The sequence below is a fragment of the Azolla caroliniana genome, unplaced genomic scaffold (genome assembly GCF_043228905.1).
Source record: "Azolla caroliniana isolate FFs.n. ecotype wild unplaced genomic scaffold, voAzoCaro1.0.p SCAF_21, whole genome shotgun sequence".
Taxonomy (NCBI): domain Eukaryota; kingdom Viridiplantae; phylum Streptophyta; class Polypodiopsida; order Salviniales; family Salviniaceae; genus Azolla; species Azolla caroliniana.
The window spans coordinates 10,902,939-10,923,390 of record NW_028230456.1 but is presented as its reverse complement, the minus strand read 5'-3'; positions in this window follow the sequence as shown (position 1 = coordinate 10,923,390).

Sequence of the window (20,452 nt, the reverse complement as noted above, 5' to 3'; positions counted from 1 at the left end):
GTGTTGACGCTTCGGGCGTGCTTGCGTATGCACGACCATGTTGACGCTTTGGACGTACGCTTCGGGCATGCTTGCGTATGCACGACCGTGTTGATGCTTCGGGTGTACGCGAGTATGCACGACCCTGTTGACGCTTTGGGTGTACGCGAGTATGCACGACCCTGTTGACGCTTTGGGTGTACACGAGTATGCACGGCTATGTTGACGCTTCGGGCGTGCTTGCAGTGTGTGGTGTGCATGCTTCGAGCGTACGCGTGTATGCACGACTGTGTTGACGCTTCGGGTGTACGCGAGTATTGACGGCCGTGTTGACGCTTCGGGTGTACGCGAGTATGCACGGCCGTGTTGACGCTTTGGGTGTATGCGAGTATGCACGGCTGTGTTGATGCTTCGGGCGGTCGTGCTGACGCTTCGGGTGTACGCGAGTATGCACGGCCGTGTTGACGCTTCGGGTGTACGCGAGTATGCACGGCTGTGTTGACGCTTCGGGTGTGCTTGTGTATGCACGGCCATGTTGACGCTTTGGACGTACGCGTGTATGTATGGTTGTGTCGACATTTTCGGACGTATGTGTGTGTGCAAGTTTAGGGCTTACGTGTGCACGGTTGCGTGGACGTTTTAGACGGACGCGTGTATGTGGACGAGCACGCGAATGCGTACACGACACGGTCGGGATGCGGATGCGTACAGGGTGCGGGTTGGACGTGCGCACGCTCTAAACTTTATGGATGATTGTGTCATTTGGCCGAATTATAGGAACGATCGCATGCAACTAAAAGCAAGGCCATGCAGCTAAAAGTGAAAGGCATGCAACTAAAAATGGAAGCATGCAACTAAAAGTAAAGGCATGCAACTAAAAATGGAACCATGCAACTAAAAGTAGAGGCAATGCAACTAAAAGTGGACATGCAAAGTAACTTTGGGAACGGGGGATCGACAAGGAGCTCGATATATGTCCCATTTTTTTTCCTCTAGTTATTTTTTTGTTTCCTTCCTTCTTCTTCCCTCTCTGATTTGAGAAACAAGTTATCTCACATATTGATATCAAACTCCTAGCTTTGTTTACTGGATCTTTCTTGTCAAAAAATTATCTCTCGTATTCATATCGGACCACTCCTTGCATGGTTGTTGGCTCCTTTCTTTGAAAAATTAATCTCGCATTGCCATACCCAACCCATTGTAACACGATTCTGAAATTATAAAGAATCGATTTTCTTTTGCAATACACTAATGATTTGTCTCTCCCACTTGTCTTATGCTTAAAACTATCAAGATTCGAACTCTTGACACGACCATGTTATAATCTAGTATTATGAGTTAACTAGGATATCTAGTACATAGTTATGTATGTAATTGGTCCTTATTATTTTTCTAGCATGATGTGCATAGTTGCTCCCTTGTAGTATTTACACTAGGCACATGCATGCATACCTACATGCTCTATTGTAGATTCACATGCGTGCAACAAGTATGCATGCCATGTAGTATAAATAGAGGAGTTCACCTTGAAGGATTTCAAGGTGAACAACACCAGTTATGGAGTCTTTCCTTTAATACTATCTTCTTTCTTGTCCATTTGGTTATCTTCTTGCTTGTCTCTTGAGCTTATGCTCCATGCTCTACATAGTTATGTATGTAATTGGTCCTTATTATTTTTCTAGCATGATGTGCATAGTTGCTCCCTTGTAGTATTTACACTAGGCACATGCATGCATACCTACATGCTCTATTGTAGATTCACATGCGTGCAACAAGTATGCATGCCATGTAGTATAAATAGAGGAGTTCACCTTGAAGGATTTCAAGGTGAACAACACCAATTATGGAGTCTTTCCTTTAATACTATCTTCTTTCTTGTCCATTTGGTTATCTTCTTGCTTGTCTCTTGAGCTTATGCTCCATGCTCTACATAGTTATGTATGTAATTGGTCCTTATTATTTTTCTAGCATGATGTGCATAGTTGCTCCCTTGTAGTATTTACACTAGGCACATGCATGCATACCTACATGCTCTATTGTAGATTCACATGCGTGCAACAAGTATGCATGCCATGTAGTATAAATAGAGGAGTTCACCTTGAAGGATTTCAAGGTGAACAACACCAATTATGGAGTCTTTCCTTTAATACTATCTTCTTTCTTGTCCATTTGGTTATCTTCTTGCTTGTCTCTTGAGCTTATGATCCATGACAGTTTGTTCACTTTCCCATCCTCATAGCTTTCCCTCTCATAAGCCATAGCTATGTCCGACTCAACTAGTGAGTTAGGCCAAATAATGGTAGCCTTACGACAACTACAACTTGAAAATGAAGCTCTTCGAAATTCTTTACAAGAACTTCATGTTACCCGTTCCTTTCGGTGAAAACCTTCGATAGACCTGTGGCTATCAGTATCCAAGGGTGTGGTACGTGAAGGCTCATAAACAGAGGCGTCGTGAGGAAGAAAATAATCAGAGATAAAACACTAACGAGATCTTGATAGGCGTGGACGGCGCTGAAATCATAAGTACGAGCCAAAGCACAGACACATGGAGCAAGATGGGCACAAATAAGATATATTACTGCAACACCAAAAGGATTACAGAACACGGCCTATGGCCGGTGACCTTACTAGATTATCTAGTTACAATGGACTATGCTAGTGCTTCCACCTATATTTTCTGCCCTCTCTCTGAGGTACTGGACCTCGTTTAAATAACGTTTCCCTCATACACAGCTGAGCTCGTGATACTCGGACTCGGTGTTCATTGGCATTCTTACCTACTCGGTTACACTACCGCCGTTCGCTAATTTCCTAATTTACATTTCTGTCCTCTGGACAACACCTAGCACGCCCGTGGGACAGGACCTTGTCCGTCCGACCTACGATTTACAAAATAATCACAAGGTACAAAAGTTTCCCTTTAGGCATGATCCTCGTTCTATTCCGCTTCTAAGATGTCGAGGATGTTTTCGGGGTGCGGGGTGGTGGTAGGGTGGTCTGGTTGTAGCGTCGGTGCGGGGGGTTGAGTTGGGGTCGGGGGTGTTATCTCTTCTCGGGAGTCCTCCTCCGGTGCGGCTGATTTTGGTGGTGGTGTGGGTTCGAGCGGTCTGACTGTCGAATACATGTGTATAATGGACGTATTCACACTATCTCGTCTTGGCCATTTATGTAATTAGCATAAAGGGTAGTTGCCCTAAGTCGGTCACTATATATATTGACCTTGTAACCTTTTTGTAAGGTTGGCTGTTGTATTATTGCTTTGAGAAATAGAAAGTTCTTTTGTCTCTCTCTCTCTCTCTCTCTCTCTCTGTGCAACGACCTACATTCTGTCATACGCAGGAGAAGAACAGAACTGAATGCTTCAAGATCTTCCGCATTGACGACCTCGCTTCCAACATCTGGTATCAGAGCCTGCACAGTAGTCGGTCCCTCAATCCGCTGTCGGCCGTCGTCTCAGCATTCGGTTTCCTGCGTCATTCGAAGAAGAGAGAGGAAGAAGAAAAAAAAAAACCAGGTTTGCATCTCATCGCGTTAGATCATCTTTGTTTGGAGTAAGCCAGCAGGCTGTACTCCGTTCCTTGTGATTGTAACCGCTCGAGGTGAAATCCCCTCGTGCAACATTGACACGATTCGTGCTCCATTCGGTTAAACGGCATCCGAAGAGGTCATCAAACGCCGCTCGCTGTAACCACTCGGTGCAGATCGGTCTCAAGACAACAACCCCAAATTCGTGCTTCATCAGGCTGATCGACATTCGAGAGGATCAGTTAGATCCATCTCTCTCGTTGCTGCAGTCACCCGAAGCAGAATCGGTCCAGATAATCGGTTTTAATAATCGGTATTCGGCATATATATCCGAAGCGAACCGGGCTCACTCCGACTCGGCAACATTCGGGAAGACCAGTCGGCTCTGTCCCTCAAGCTACCGAAGTCAATTCGAGCAAGTTCCGAAGCCGAACCGACTCGGGTTCAAACCCGACTAGAACAATATCGGGTGAGCCAACCGGCTGCACTCCAACAAGGTCCGTAGTCAACTCCGAACCGAGCTTCGTTAACCAAAACCGAATTTGATGGCATCAACATCCGGCTCGTCAGAAATGAGTCTACGAAAGTTCGATGGATCGAACTTCAACTTCTGGAAGGAACAAATGCAAGACTATCTCATAGTCAAGGGGCAAATCGATCCCATCGAAAATGAAGAACCTCCAGAAGGATACAAACCAATTGAGTGGCAGAAGCTGGACAGAATCGTCCGCGCCACGATTCGGATGCACCTATCGGAATCGGTATACTTTACGGTGCAATCGTGTACGACAGCATTTGAACTGTGGAAAACACTGTCGGACACTTACGAAAAGAAGGTCGCCGCAACAAAGATGTTTCTGATCCGGCGCCTCTACAACTTGCGGATGAAAGAATCCGACTCGGTTCAAGCACACCTCAATGAGTACGAAAGCATAAGCTCCCAAATCTCGTCACAGGGGACGGCAATCGAGGATGAACTCAGAGCAATGATACTCATGAGCAGCCTTCCCTCATCATGGGAAACTTTCGTCACAACCGTGTGCAACGCGTCAACCACGGCTGTTAAATACTCCGAAGTCACGAGCGCAATCCTGACCGAAGCAGCTCGGAGAAAGTCTTTCGCCAAAGACTCAACAGACGACGCTTACGTAGTACAAGGTTCGACAGACCGATCGAACATACGAGGAAGAGATTCCTCACGGCCGCCGAACAATCAGCGAAGACGGAGCCAGTCACGGGATAACCGAATCTGCAACTACTGCAAGAAACCCGGACACATCAAAGCCGACTGCCGCGCACTCAAGAACAAGAACAACAAGAAGAGTGGCCGGCATGAGGAGATCAATTACGTCAGCTTCTCAGCTGATGTGCTACCAGACGACCCGAACATACTATCAATCGAAAATCCAGTTGGCTCAGAAGTTCTGCTCACGACTGAAGAATCGAGCACATGGCTCTTGGATTCGGGCGCGTCGTTTCACGTGACTCCTCATCGATCCCAATTTCGGCAATACACGATCCGTCACTCCGACTCAGTTCGGGTCGGTAACTCGCAACACTGTGACATCATCGGAATCGGCACAGTAGAGCTCAACCTTGCAGGTGGCTCTACACTTGTACTCCACAATGTCCGACATGTACCCGAGCTCTCACGGCCATTGATCTCAGTCAGACAACTAGATGAAGACGGCATTCGTGCCGGTTTTTCTTCGGGAGGGTGGACACTCCACAGGGGGAACCTCCTGCTTGCTAGAGGACCCAAGATACACTCCCTGTATCCGTTACATGTTACGCTCAGAGAGGGTAACCTGTTTTTGGTGGATATTCCTGTGTCATCACTATGGCACCGAAGACTAGGACACCTCAGCAAGGCCGGCATCACGCACCTATCTAGAGCCGGATACATCCCCAAACTCTCCTTCTCCGACCATCAATTCTGCGAGCATTGCCAGTATGGCAAACAAGCAGCCACATCACACCCGACATCAGCACCAAGAGAATCGAGACCTCTCGATTTGGTCCACTCGGACGTCTGTGGCCCAATGCCGCATCAGTCTCTCGGTGGTGCCTCTTACTTCGTCACTTTTATTGACGATTCGACTCGAAAGGTGTGGGCTTATCCAATTCGCACCAAAGATCGGGTCTTCTCGATCTTCACCGATTGGCTCGCTATGGTAGAAAATCAAACCGACCGAAAGCTGAAATGCCTTCGGACAGACAATGGGGGAGAGTTTAAATCTGAAGAATTCGTCAAATTCTGCCGACAACGCGGCATCCGACGAGAATTTACGGCACCACACAGTCCGGAGCAAAACGGGATTGCCGAACGCATGAATCGGACAATCCAAGAACGGACAGTTTCCATGCTCCAACACTCCGGACTGTCGGATGGCTTCTGGGCAGAGGCTCTACTCACGGCAGTACACATAATCAATATGTCGCCAAGTAGACCTCTAGGACTTCAAATTCCTCAGGAACTATGGATCGGCAGTAAGCCGAATTACGACAAGCTGAGGATCTTCGGATGCGAGGCGTACACCCTTATTCCGAAAGATGATCGCCGAAAACTTGCACCTCGGTCCAGGAAATGCATTTTCCTTGGATATGGATCCAACGGCGAAATGGGATACCGACTCTGGGACCCCGAACGCAGACAAATCGTTCGAAGTTCGGACGTTGTGTTCAACGAGTCGGCCATGAATCCATCAGTCGAAAAACCGATCGAAGTCCGAAGGGTAACCTTTTCCGATGTGCCGACCCTTCAAGAAGGCCCCGCTCTCAACACACGGTCAGCTTCACGGGTAGCTGAACCTTACACTACCGACTCGGACAACTCCGACTCGGCCCAGCAGAACAATCCGCTTTCGGACCATCCGACCACGATACCCGATGCGACCAGTCCAATCATGCCTCGACGATCCGAGAGACTGTCGCAACCTCCGGAGAGGTATTCTCCTGGAATTTTCTTCACCGACGCCGGCGAACCGACGTCTTACGAAGAAGCATCGACATCCGTCGATTCAGCCACCTGGCATCTGGCGATGGAGTCGGAAATGCACTCCATTCGGGCAAACAAGACTTGGGATCTGGTCGAATTACCTAGGAACCGACGTGCTCTTCCTTGCAAGTGGGTTTATCGACTAAAAGAGACGTCTGATTCGACCACCCCAAAGTACAAGGCCAGACTAGTTGCGAAGGGCTTCCGACAAGAATACGGCGTCGACTTCGACGAGATTTTTTCACCAGTGGTGAAAATGACAACCCTTCGTTTCCTACTCGGCGTAGTGGCAGCCGACAACTTGGAGCTGATTCAGCTAGATGTCAAAACAGCATTCCTCCATGGTGATCTAGACGAGGAAATTTATATGGAGCAGCCAAAAGGCTTCGTGGCGACTGGCCAAGAACATCTAGTCTGCCGACTCAGGAAGAGTCTATACGGCCTCAAACAGGCACCGCGACAATGGTACAAGAAGTTCGACGACTTCATCACATCGATCGGCTTCTCAAAAAGCGATGAGGACCATTGTCTCTTCACCAACACAGCTCAAGATGGATCACCCATCTTCCTCATCATTTACGTGGACGACATGCTAATTTCTGGACGCCACGCGGGCGAACTTGCCGATCTCATTCGGCAACTGCGGTTGAAGTTTGCCATGAAGGATCTCGGTCCGGCACGACACATACTCGGCATGAAGATCAGTCGGCATCGCGACAAACGACACCTTTTTTTGTCTCAGACCGACTATATCGGACGTGTCTTGGAACGCTTCAACATGCAATCAGCCAAATCTGCTTCAACCCCGCTCCCTATGAATCTTCGGCTCTCTCAGCGAGACTGCCCGACATCCGGTCCGGAGGGGGAAGATATGAAGTCGGTACCGTATGCACCGGCAGTCGGCTCCCTTATGTACCTGATGGTCGCGACACGGCCTGATATCTCTCATGCCGTAGGAGTCGTTAGCAGATTTATGCACAATCCTGGCCGATCGCATTGGAACGCAGTCAAGCATGTGTTCAGATATCTGGCTGGCACAAAAGACCATGGCATTCTTTTCGAACCGAACCGAACCTCAGGCGTAGTCGGTTACACCGACTCGGACTTCGCCGGCTGTATAGACAGTCGGAAATCAACAACCGGATACTGCTTCAAATTCGGCAATGGAGCAATCTCGTGGAAGTCGAAACTTCAGGAGTGCACAGCGACCTCAACGACCGAAGCAGAATATGTAGCTGCGTCCGACGCAGCAAAAGAAGCTTTGTGGCTCGGTCGGCTGGCACACACGTTTTGACAAGTCGACCATGACTCGGCTCCAGTTGTCTACAGCGACAGTCAAGGTGCTGTTGCCTTGTCAAAAAATCCGGTTCACCACAACGCCTCCAAACATATCGACGTTCGATATCACTTCGTTCGGGACTGCGTCATTTCAGGGAAAATCGGTCTAGAGAAAATATCCACAACCGACAATGTCGCAGATGGAATGACCAAGTGTCTTTCGGCAGACCGTTTTCGGTCTCTTCGGCATCAGATGGGCGTAACGGCAAACCAGTCCGGTTAGAGCCGGACACAGAGCAGGATGGTTCCCGACAACCGACATCAGTTCCTTAATGATCGGCTTCAACTGTTCCGACCCGACCAGTTCGGTCTTCTGCCTTCGGGCCCTGCCGACTCGAACAAAGCTGATATGTCCGAGAACCTAAGTCTATACCTGTAATCTCAGATAACCCATGTATACGCCCATTACGGGGGAGTGTCGAATACATGTGTATAATGGACGTATTCACACTATCTCGTCTTGGCCATTTATGTAATTAGCATAAAGGGTAGTTGCCCTAAGTCGGTCACTATATATATTGACCTTGTAACCTTTTTGTAAGGTTGGCTGTTGTATTATTGCTTTGAGAAATAGAAAGTTCTTTTGTCTCTCTCTCTCTCTCTCTCTCTCTCTGTGCAACGACCTACATTCTGTCATACGCAGGAGAAGAACAGAACTGAATGCTTCAAGATCTTCCGCATTGACGACCTCGCTTCCAACACTGACCTCTCCTTCGACCGGATCTGGTACCGTGTGGGCGTCCTCGGGAGGTCTGTTGGCCGGAGCGAGTTCCTCCTGTGTCGCGTCCGTGAACCTCGTGAGGTTCTTCCTTCTGTTCTGTGGCCGTTGGAGGGCTGGTTGGGATGGCTGCGAGTCGTTCACGTTCGAGGGCTTCCGCTTCCAGGCGAAACAACATTTGATCGTCATTGAAGTCCTCTAGCATTTGCTCGATTGCCGCGGTGTGAGATTTCGCCAAGGAATGATAATCCTCGGTTAAATCTGCACAGAGATTTTGGATGCTGGCTTCATCCATTTTATAAAAACCGCGGCCCTCCTTCCGTTGCGTCAGTGCGTAAAATATGCAATTCGGCAGCTTGGGCTGCCGATTCTTCTCCTGCGCGACTTAATGTTTCCTCCACCTTTTTGGTGAGGTCCTGGAGTTGTTTCTCGATCAATATCCTGATGCGTGTCTCATCCATGCCGGGCTGTGCCCGGACGGCTGCCAACTCTTCTTTTAATCCGTTGACCTCGGCCTGAAGCTTCGCTGCGAGGAGTTCATAAAACGCTTGAGCTGGATAGACTGCTCATAATGCTTGGTGAGTTCTTCGGTAGCTCCCTCCCATTCTTTTTTACACTCGGCCCGGACTTGTTCCCGTTCGACGATTCTCACTTCTTGTAGGGCGAGGTAGGAGTCTGATAGTTCGTCTTTTTGCTTTGAAAGCAGCTTGCATTTTATGAAAAACTCGTCAGCCATTTCTTTAAAGGATAGACGCTAACTCTACAGCTCGGTATTCTCTGCGACCATTTTCTCCTCCCGTTGGCAATTTCTTTCCTCCTCCCGGCGGTTCCATTCTTTCGCATAGTCGAGTGCGGCCTGTAGGTCTAGGACCTCCTTCTCTTTCTCTGCCATGGTGGCCACGTATTCCTCCAACTTGCATTTGAGTTCTGCTTCTTTGACTGCAGCTTGCTCTTGTAACCTTTGCTCGGCCTGGGCTTTAAGCTCAGCCATCCGTTTCGAGGCTTCTTCTTTTAAGCGAGCCATAGCGTCTTGATGCCGTTGTTCGTGTTGCTCGGTCCGTCGTTGTTCTTCTTTAAGCTCCGCTCGGTAATCCTGGAGCGGGGGTTCTGTTTGGGTTGCCACCTCCTTGGTTGGACGGGGTGGTGTCTCTGTCTTCTCCATGGGCGTGACCGACTCGGTTGTTGTGAAGGCATCGACCATTTGTAACGAGTCCGTTAGTGTGCTGGCCTGGATTGTCAGGATTGAATCCATGACGGTGCTTCCATCTATCATCATTATGCTTGGAGGGGCTTGGTTGCTATGTTTCGGGGAGGGGGCTGGGAGTGCCTTGGTTGTCGGGGCCGGAAGGTGCAAGAGTTGCTGTTCTGGCTGGTTTTGCTCCCAGGCTGCCAGTTTCCGTTCCGCAACGTGCCATAACTCCGTAGCCACCTTGCCCTGTTGTTGGGCTGTTTTGATCTTTCGGGCCATGTCTTTGGCTACCTGCATAGTGTGATCCAGGTCCCTATATGCCTCGATTAGGGCCGTCTTCAGCTCGGGGACCTCCATGAGGAGAGCGACGTGTTTTGCCTGCTTCTTCCTCCCTATTTTTTGTAGATCCCTATCGTCCTTGGGCTCAATTTCACCTAATAGCGCGCGTTGAATCATTTTTGTTTCAGCATGCTCTTCTGCCATTCGAGCGGCTGCCGCGACTTGTGCTCTGGCGAGGAAGTCGACCAGCTCGAATGTTGTGCCGATGCGGAGCAGCGCACTGAACTCGTATGCCTCCGCGGGGAGGTCTTTATAACCGATGACTTCATCCTCCGAGATCTGCGTTGTCTGCCCATGCTCGATCTTTCCCTGGTTAAGTGATGCCTCTAAAGGGACGATGGCCAGGTTGCTCTGGCTGACAACTAAAGCTTGCTCATGTTGTGGCCCTTTCTGTTCAATCGAGGGCTCGCAGTTGAGTCGTCTTTTCTTGTAAGGCTGCGTTTGGGCTTCCGGGGCCGGTGGTGTCGTTTCCTCCGCCTGCTACCTTTTCAGGGGCCGTGGTGGTGCTGCCTGCTGAGTGTTGGGGCGTGGGCTTGGCTCTGGGGGAGTTACCGAGGGACGCAGCGTTGGCTGTCGAATGGTGACATCGTCAGTCGTGTTATCCTCGGTGCCTGTCTCCTCCCATTCTTGGCAGGTATAGGGAACTGCCCTTTTTTGTTGGGGTTGGGTGGGTGGTGATGCCGATGTGAGGTTTTGGTTGGCGGCAGGAGGTGAAGGCGGTGTTGGCTCTTCCCATGCTTCGTGGCTGAGGGCAACCAATTTCTCCTTCTTCCTTCGTGGTGGTGGTGGGGACGTGAGTGCCCGAGGGGAAGGAAGAGAAGAGAACGTCTTCTTACCTGACTGGAGTGAGGTTAAGGCGGCACGGAGTCCTTCGCCTGTGATGATTCCCCAGTCGATTCTGTTCCCTTCACAGGCGCTAATGATGATGGCGGCCTGGTTCTGTGGCATGCTCGTCGGGTTCGTATGCACGAACGCATACTCCATCAATATCCGAGCAATCTCCCCGAAAGCTCTGCTAGGGCCACCATACGTGCGGTATGCCTTCCCTGAGGCAGAGTACTCACCGAAGTACTCTTTCAGCTTCGTTTCCGGGGGTATGTTGACATCATGGTCGCCTCCCCGTTGCAGGTCCAAAGCAGCCCGAAGCACGTTGTTGGTGATGGCTTTGGGAGAAATACTTCTAGCCACTGCTTGGGTGTCCGGGTGCGCGGGGGCATCGATGATCTTCAGGTAACCTTCCATTCCTCGTTCCTGAAGCCAGGCGCGGGTTTCTGATGAAGCAGTGAGAGGCATGATGGAGTGTGCCTGCGTGGAAGAATGAGGCAGAGTGATGAGTGGAGGTTGAGACAAAGAAGGAACAGATGACAGGCGAGGTGTTGCGGAGGGGCTGTGGGGGCGAAAGAGGGCTTGAGAGCAAGAGCGATTAGGGCGATGAGAGCGAGAAGGAGCTTCAGAGCTTGATAGCGATGGAGGTTGGGAGCGATAATGAGCTTCTGTGCATGTGCTGCATTTTGGAAACGTTTTTAGTATCTTACTCCTAGACTTTTGTGCCAGAAACGAATCCTGAATATTCTGAGGCGTGGGTGCCATAATAAGTGACTAGCGCCACGTGTCCTGAAGGTGAGTGGGGTGCTTCGAGTGCTATGCATGGGCCTCAAATAGGTACTAAATGAGAGGTGGCTAGGGGTGCTCCTAAATTGTGGGTGCCTAGGTGGGTGGTGTAGGTGTAGCTAATTGACGGCTAAACTATGGTTAATCCTACCTACATTATTAATTTCAAAGTGGGTGGGTCCTTATCGAGGGGGACACGTGGCGTCCTCCGTGGTGGTCTCCCGAAGCTCGTTTGTGTCGTGCGGCTCGGAAAACGGGTTGAGTGGTGTAGTGCCTCGATATGGTCGAAGTCGGAAACCATTGGCCCAGCGCTTGACAATGTCGCTGGCGAGTGTGCCGAGCTGGAATGTCCCGTTGAACTCGTCGATAATCCAGAATGGACCGGTCCACCGAAATCTTAACTTTCCCGGCATTGACCCGAGTCGTGTTTGAAAAAGAAGAACAGGTTTGCCGAGGGTGAGCTCCTTCTCCAGCCCTTTTTGATGTCGTTGGCGTTGTTCGAGTTGGGCCATGCTCTCTATCCTATCTTCGCCGATTCGTGGAGTTGTTCCAGACGGTATTGCTCGGATTGGGCTTCGTGGAGCCGTGCTTTGACTTGAACTCGGAGGCTCGGGACTTGGAACTCGACGGGTATCACGGCTTCTAACCCGAACGTCATTCGAAAGGGGGTTGATTGGATGCTCGTTTTGAAAGTCGTATGATATGCCCAAAGTGCGCTCTGGAGCTTGTCATCCCAATCGGTCCTGTTTTCATTGACGATTTTCTTCAGTATGGTTTGGAGGATTTTATTGGTCGATTCTGTCAAGCCGTTCGCCTGCGGGTAGTATGGTGTGCTTTTCTTGTGCACCATCGCGTAGTGGTGTGTAAGCTCACGTATTATATGATTGATGAAGTGTCCACCTTGGTCACTAACGAGCTCGATTGGGCATCCGTAACAGCACCAAAGATGCTCGTACACGAATTTAGCTGTGGATGCCGCCGTGTTGTCTCGGAGAGCTTTAGCCTCGACCCATTTGGTGCAGTAGTCCGTGGCCACAATAATATACCTATTCCCTGTACGGGCCGCGGGTGGCTTGAAAGGGCCTACAAAATCCAAACCCCATTTTTTAAATGGGTCCAACGGGAGAATCGACTGGTGTGGCATCCGTGATTGTTCCATTGGTTGCCCCAATCGTTGGCACAAATCGCACTGTCGGCAAAACTTGTGAGCATCTTTCTTCGTTGTCGGCCACCACAATCCGCTTTGCCAAACCTTCCTTGCCGTGGAATCCCCAGCGTAATGTCCCCCCGCTACTCCCTGGTGGGCCTCCTAAAGAACGGTGTTCTTCTTGAAATGCCGAATCGCTCGGCGCCATATGCCATCCGAGCCTTTGTGGTAAAGAATGTCCGAGATGAGGCAAAAATTCCGGCTGTGTACTGCTAGGCGTTTCCTCGCGTCAAGGGGCATGTGCTTGGGAGGTAGGCCGGTACTGAGAAAATGGGTCATCTCCGTGATCCATTCATCTTCGTTATCGTCTGGCATCGTGGTCAGGTTAAATAAGTTGGCATCCGGTAAATCGTCGTACGTTGTTTCCGCCGATTCCCATGATTCAAGACGGCTCAAGTAGTTGGCGACGGCGTGTTGGACCCCGAGTCGATGCTGAATCTGGAAATCAAATTCTTGGAGTAGGAGCATCTACCGAGCCAACCGTCCGGTTAGGGCTTGTTTATTGACCAAATAAAGAAGGGCTGAGTGATCCACGTGAAAGGTAAACTTCCGAGCCAAGAGGTAATGCCAGAATTTATTGATGCTATAAATCATACCGAGGGCCTCTCGCTCAGTGGTGGACTAGTTCTTTTCTGCGGTTGACAGTCGTCGGCTGGCGTAGTACACGGGCCTATACCAATTCGGGAGTGTACATTGTATCAGGGCGCTTCTGATGGCGATGTCTAAGGCATCCACGAAGACATGGCATGGTTTGGACCAAACCGGGCGCTGGACCACCGAGGCATGTGAGAGCAATAGTTTCAAGGTTTGGTAAGCCGTGTCCTCGGTTGACGTCCATTGGAAGGGAAGGCGATGGACTGACGCGTGTAAAGGTGTCACAAAATCGGCCAGATGCCGTATCATTCGGCTGTACCACCTGATTTGTCCCCAAAATCGGCTTAATGCCTTTGCATTCGAGGGTGTGGGGGCGGTCAGGATGGTCTTTACTTTATCCGGGTCCATAGCGATGCCTTCTTGACTGACAATGTGGCCGAGAAGGTTGCCGCTAGTGACTAAGAATGCGCATTTCGCCGGGTTTAAGCTTAATCGAGCCTGGCGACATCGGTCGAGAGAGAGTCGCAGCTGGGTCATGTGTTCTCGTTGATGGCCATACACGGCGAAATCGTCGAGAAAGACTTGCATGAACGTCGGGATGTAGTCGTGAAAGATTTCGGTGATGATGAGCTGGAATGTAGCCGGCGCCGTTTTTAGACCGAACATCATTACTTCTGCCACAAAAGCACCCCATTCTGTGACGAATGCGGTTTTCTCCTGATCCTCCGGGTGCATTCTTATCTGGTTATAGCCGCTGAACCCGTCGAGGAAACTATAGCATTTGTGGCCTGCTACCGTGTCGAGGACGTTGTCTGTGAATGGGAGAGGGAAACCGTCGGTCACCGTGGCCGCGTTAAGCTTCCAATAGTCGACGCAGACTCGGATTTTTCCGTTCTTCTTTGGGACGACTACGATTGGGCTTAACCACGTGGCTCGTTTGACAGGGCGAATGAAACCAACTCGGAGTAGTTTGTCGATTTCCTCTTTAACTTTAGCGGCGTAGTTGGGGTTCATCCTGTAGCGCCTTTGCTGAACCGGCCGAGTGTCGGGTAAGAGGTGGATTTGATGTTGGTAGTATTGAGGGTCCAGCCCCTTCATATCGGTGTAAGACCAAGCGAAAACATCTTGGTAGTCGGTGAGCAATCGTACGAGGGATGCCCGTTCCCCGGTTGGTAGATTATTCGCAATTTGTAATGTACGAGGATTCTCATCCGAGCCAGGTTTATCGTTTCCAATGTTGATGCTTTGACCCGTTGTGAAATGGCGAGCTTGCATTCGAAAGCATCCCGCGCATGGCGTAGCTCCGCAACTGTGGTTGGATCCAGTTCATCTTGGGGCAGTGATTCCTCCGTGACTTCTTCGTCTTTAGGTGGCTCGATGGTTGGTATGGCGTTGATTTCGAAGAGTGGGATGATCGTGGGATGATCCTCTAGGAAGTCATCGACCTCCTCATCGGCCAAACCGTCGAGCATATGGACCCCCTCCGCGTATAACGGCGAAGTGTTGAGGACCGCAGGGACGCGTTCTTCCGTGATAATTCGGACCTTTGTCTTGCCTCGGCGGAACGAGATCATGTTGCGTTGCCAATGCTGCTTGATATTTGTTGTACACAACCATGGTCTACCTAGTAACATTGGGTAGGCGCCTTGTGTCTCTAGTCTTAGCACGACAGCCGAGATTGTGAACATGTGGCCTCTGAGTGTGAAGTCGAGGTGGCGGATTAAACCAATGGGGCGAACGAAGCGGGTGTCGGCCATCCGAAGCCAAAAGGGGCACGGTTCCCATTGATTTAGGCCGAGGTTGTGACAAGTTGTCTCGCTAATAACGTTTACGCCAGATCCGCCGTCTATGATGCATTCGTGCAAGTCTTCTCCTTTAATGATGATTTTCACGGCTGGGTTCTGAGAATCCATGAGTGGTGGACCTGTGCCTGGTTTGTTGAGGTGAATCGGTGGCATTACGGGCTTAGTATTGGCCTGGAGTGCAGCCAGGGTGTCCCGAAATCTCGGCATGAGTGGTAACAACTTATGTAGGGGCAACGAGATGCGGGAGTTGGTAAGAGCATCCCATAGCTGGTCGTCCTCCGACGACGTGGATGATACTGAGGTTTGTGGTGCTCCACTGGGCCCGTCTCTCATGTCAGTTTGCATTCGCACGGCATTATTTTTATTGGCCGTGTCGATCCATTCTTTTGCTGCCTGATGAACTTCATCCTGGATTTGTCATTGTGTAGTCTGCGCTTTACTCCGGGTAGTGACGGTTTGAACATCGGCCATGATACTGTTCACTGCGGGTGCTTTGCCACGGTCGGTTGTTGGGCATTGCGTGGCGTAGTGGCCTGGTTGGTTACATTTAAAACACGTCACGTTGGCCGAGCTGCTGGTGTCCGCTCGGTCTGTGTGTGGAAGCTGTTGCTGTTGATTCCCAGTCTCGTTTGGTGGTGGGTTGGTCCGAGGTGCGTTGGAGTGGCGCTGGTCATTTTGAGAAGCGTCCCGTCGGCGGTTGTCATTATGTCTTCTATTGTTGCGTGAGTTGCGATTGCTCTTTCGCCGATCATTGCGCGAGTTCCATCGGTCATACCGGTCATCTCGATCGTCATCATATCGAGCATAATCATCGTGCCGATCATCGCGATAGTGATCACGGCGGTCATCACGTCGGTAGTCGTCGTCTCGGCGCCGTCAATCCAGGGATCGCGGTTGGTCGTTATCCTGGTCTCGATAGGCATATCGCTCGTCCTACCGAGAGTATGTATTTCTTGGCTCGATCTAGCGGACCGGTGCCGCCGTTGTGCGGTTCACCATATTATATTCGCACTGCTCGACAGTGTGAGCTCGAGACTGACAGATCGGACACTATGGTCGGTGGGGACATTTGAGAGCCAAGTGCCCTGATCCTGAACACGTTGTGCATTGGAGAGCTTGGCGAAAGCGATTGTCCTCTTGGGGAAGAGCGTTTTGTAAGGATGTCATCGAGAAGGCCGCGCCGTGCTGGGTCCGATCAAGGGCGAGAACCCGCGCTATGACTTGTTCGATAGTATGGTTGGCGAAATTTGTAAGTGCGAGAGTCGTTCGGAGAGGCTCTCGTAAACTGGACAGGAAAGTGTCCGGTATATGTTGTGCCGAGACATCATCGGCCACTTGTCTGTAGAGATCCTGGAACCGGATCGTGAACTGCGCGACTGTTTCGTGCAGTTCTTGGCATATAGAGAAGAATTGCCGGAGCAGTTCCCATTTAGGCACCTTGCGATGAAAAAGTTCAAGGAACTTTGTGCCACGATTTGGAAAGTGGTGGCCTCTCCTATTTCGAGGTGAGAGTACCATCGTGCGGCCGGTCCATCGAGGGAGAGTGTGAAGTCGGCAATCTTTGAGGCATCGATTTCAACCGGCGTGAGGCGGTGCGTTGAGTGGTTGGCCTGCCACGTGGATATGAAGGCACGGATGTGTGACTCCGCGTCTGGTCCATCGGTGTATCGTGGGTATGGGTACGACATGATTTCGTACTCTGGGTCTTCTGGTAGCATCGGGAAAGGGTTTAGTTCCGGTTGATTGACCTCCGGAGGGCTTGGCGGGGGTTTTGGTGGTGAATCAACTCGCGATCAAGTGTCCGGTGGCGAGGATTGCACTGGGGAAGCCTCTGATTGCTCAGGAAAGGATTGGTCAGTGACCGCCGAGTCGGAAGTTCCTTCGACTGGCTCTTGGCATCGGGCAGGTGGCCGAGACCTCGTGGTGCGAGGGGGCGCCGTAACGGCGGCTAGTGGTTACCTTCAACGAAGTTCGTTGTGCACTCACAGCTGTAACCGGGCGTGCCAAATTGTGTTACCCGTTCCTTTGGGTGAACACCTTCGATAGACTTGCGGCTATCGGTATCCAAGGGCGTGGTACGTGAAGGCTCGTAAACAGAGGCGTCGTGAGGAAGAAAATAATCAGAGATAAAACACTAGTGAGATCTTGATAGGCATGGACGGTGCTGAAATCATAAGTACGAGCCAAAGCATAGACACATGGAGCAAGATGGGCACAAATCAGATATATTACTGCAACACCAAAAGGATTACAAAACACGGCCTACGACCGGTGACCTTACAGGATTATCTAGTTACGATGGACTATGCTAGTGCTTCCGCCTATATTGTTTGCCCTCTCTTTGAGGTACTAGACCTCGTTTAAATAATGTTTCCCTAATACACAGCCGAGCCCGTGATACTCGGACTCGGTGTTCGCTGGCGTTCTTACCTACTTGGTTACACTACCACCGTTCGCTAATTTCCTAATTTACATTTCTGTCCTCTGGACAACACGTCAAGTCGGTACCTCCCTATCCTCATAACCCCCGAACCTTAGTCTCCCACAACAACCTAGCCTAGAGCCCGATCTTCTACCAACATCTAGCCTAGCTTCGTCATAGTTTCTTGAGCCTAAGGTTAGCCTCCCAGAAAAATTTGATGGAACGAGGTTGCGTTTCCGAGGGTTGATCAACCAAGTTCGACTTATCATTCAGTTACAACCTCAATATTATGGAGATGGTCTTCGACAAGTCGGCCTTGTGGGCACCCTTGTCTCCGGTCCGGCCCAAGCTTGGTTTGCACCATTGGTAGTGTTGTAATAAACTAATTAGTGTAGACTAAATAAATAGGAAACTAAATAATAAAAACATAACCTTATGATATGAAAAGGTGCACCCCAAAAATAGGGTGCACCTACAACCATCACATTTGCTCTCTGTGTGGTCGGTTGGTTGTAAGAGAGAGACAGAAACTATCATTCAATTCGGTTTTCTTCTTCTCTTTCTCTCTCTTCCTCTCTCCCTCTCTTTCCATTCCATATTCCCCTATTTTCCACATGGTATTAGAGCGGTGAAGGAGTCCAACCCCAATAAGAATTGTGTCGTGGTGTTAATAACGAACGTGTGAATTAAAGAAACGTTTTTCGACCATGTCAAACGGTGGAGTGATAGCAAATGTGGCGGCAAATGCCGCCCAGGTATCGTCTCGTACTTATCACATTGAAAAATTAAATGATAAAAACTATCAACCGTGGCGTATGACCATGGAAATTATATTAGAACAACATGACTTGTTAAATATCGTCGATGGAACCGACGTGTGCCCCGACATTAATGTCCCCAGAAATGCACTTGACGTGCAAACATGGAAGCGGCGTGATTTATACGCTCACTTAGAACTTCTCCTTCATATGGAGGACACACCTAAGCAAAGTGTGAGAACCTTGACTACCTCCAAACAAATATGGGATAGATTAGAGGCTGATTACCTCCATACGGACATTACGTCCCAAGTTGCAAATTTAAAAACTTTAATAAATATGAATATGAATGAAAATGATGATGTTGATACATTTGTTAAAAATTGGAGACTTCGACTTGATGACGTGATCCTTTCAGGACTTAGTTTGCCAAGTTCCGTTCAATCCGCCCTCTTGTTAGCCGCCCTACCCCCATCATGGCAACCATTTATAAGTACAAAGTCCACATCAGCCAACATTAGTGTCCCAACATTAGTGGCATCAATCTCACAAGAAAATATACTTCGTAGGGGAATAAATCAACCCTCCTCATCTCACGCCGCACTTTATAACAAACATCCAAATTACAATAAAAAACCTTACAATAAACCTAGATCAACATACCAACCTAATAACTCCAAATTTTATTCATGGACTTCTAAATTTAATGATTCAAGGAATCATAACAAATCTAGGTTTCTTAGATCCTTTTGTACAAATTGTCAAAGGAGTGGACATGAAACAAAAGATTGTTCTAGGAATCCTAACAATGGGAAAAGAACATATAAAGAAGACCAATCTTACAATGCATCACGTGATGACTACGATCAAAATAATGACATATGTCATGGTGACCAAAATTCCGATGAGGATAATGAAGACTCTTTCATTGCCTTCATGGCCCTCACTTCATTTAATAACTCTCCCACTTCAACGTGGATTCTTGATACAGGTGCCACATGTCACCTCACCTCAAGAGTTGAATGGCTCAAAGACTATAAGGTCTTAGAGCATCCTTTCCCGGTTAGATTCTGGAACAATGGGGTTGAATATGCCCTTGGACATGGGACGGCCCATCTTGAACTTTCTGATGGGAACTTCATTGAAATCAATGAAGTTTACTATATACCTAACATAGCAAAAAACTTGATATCTGTCAATAAACTCACAAATGATAATACATCCGTCGAGTTTTATCATAAATATTGTATCATTCGTCATAAGACACCCTCTGGACGAGGCTATGTCATTAACTGTCTAAGACAAGGATGTCTTTACCTCTTAGGTCGCTCTGTGGTACCTGCCGAAGAAGCACACCACATGGATGATTCAAACACACCCAACTATATGGCCTTATTATGGCACTATCGATTAGGCCACTTAAACCATCAAACAATGGTTCACATGGCCCGACAACATATAGCAGATGGTTTTACTCTTCCTAGTAAATCGAAACTATCCCTTTGCGAAGGGTGTATATTTGGAAAACTCTCTAACTCGCCATTTCCATCCCATCCTACCACGACCACTAAACCCCTCCAACTAGTGCACACAGATATATGTGGTCCTTTGTCTACCCCATCCCTATCTGGAAATGTATATTTCCTAACATTTATCGATGATTTTACTCGTTTCACGATGGTCACATTTCTCAAGACAAAATGTAGTGATCAAGTCCTTGAGAAATTCAAAGCCTATCATAAACTTGCAACAAATCAACAAGAATTACCCCTTAAAGTACTCCAATCAGATAATGGTGGAGAATTCAAGTCCCAAAACTTCCAAACGTATTGCCAAAATCATGGGATTCAACAACGGTTTACCATTCCATATACACCCCAACACAATTCAAGGGCTGAACGACGAAACCGGTTGTATATGGATGCCACTCGTTGCATGCTCGCGTTGCAAACCTTCCCCGAACATA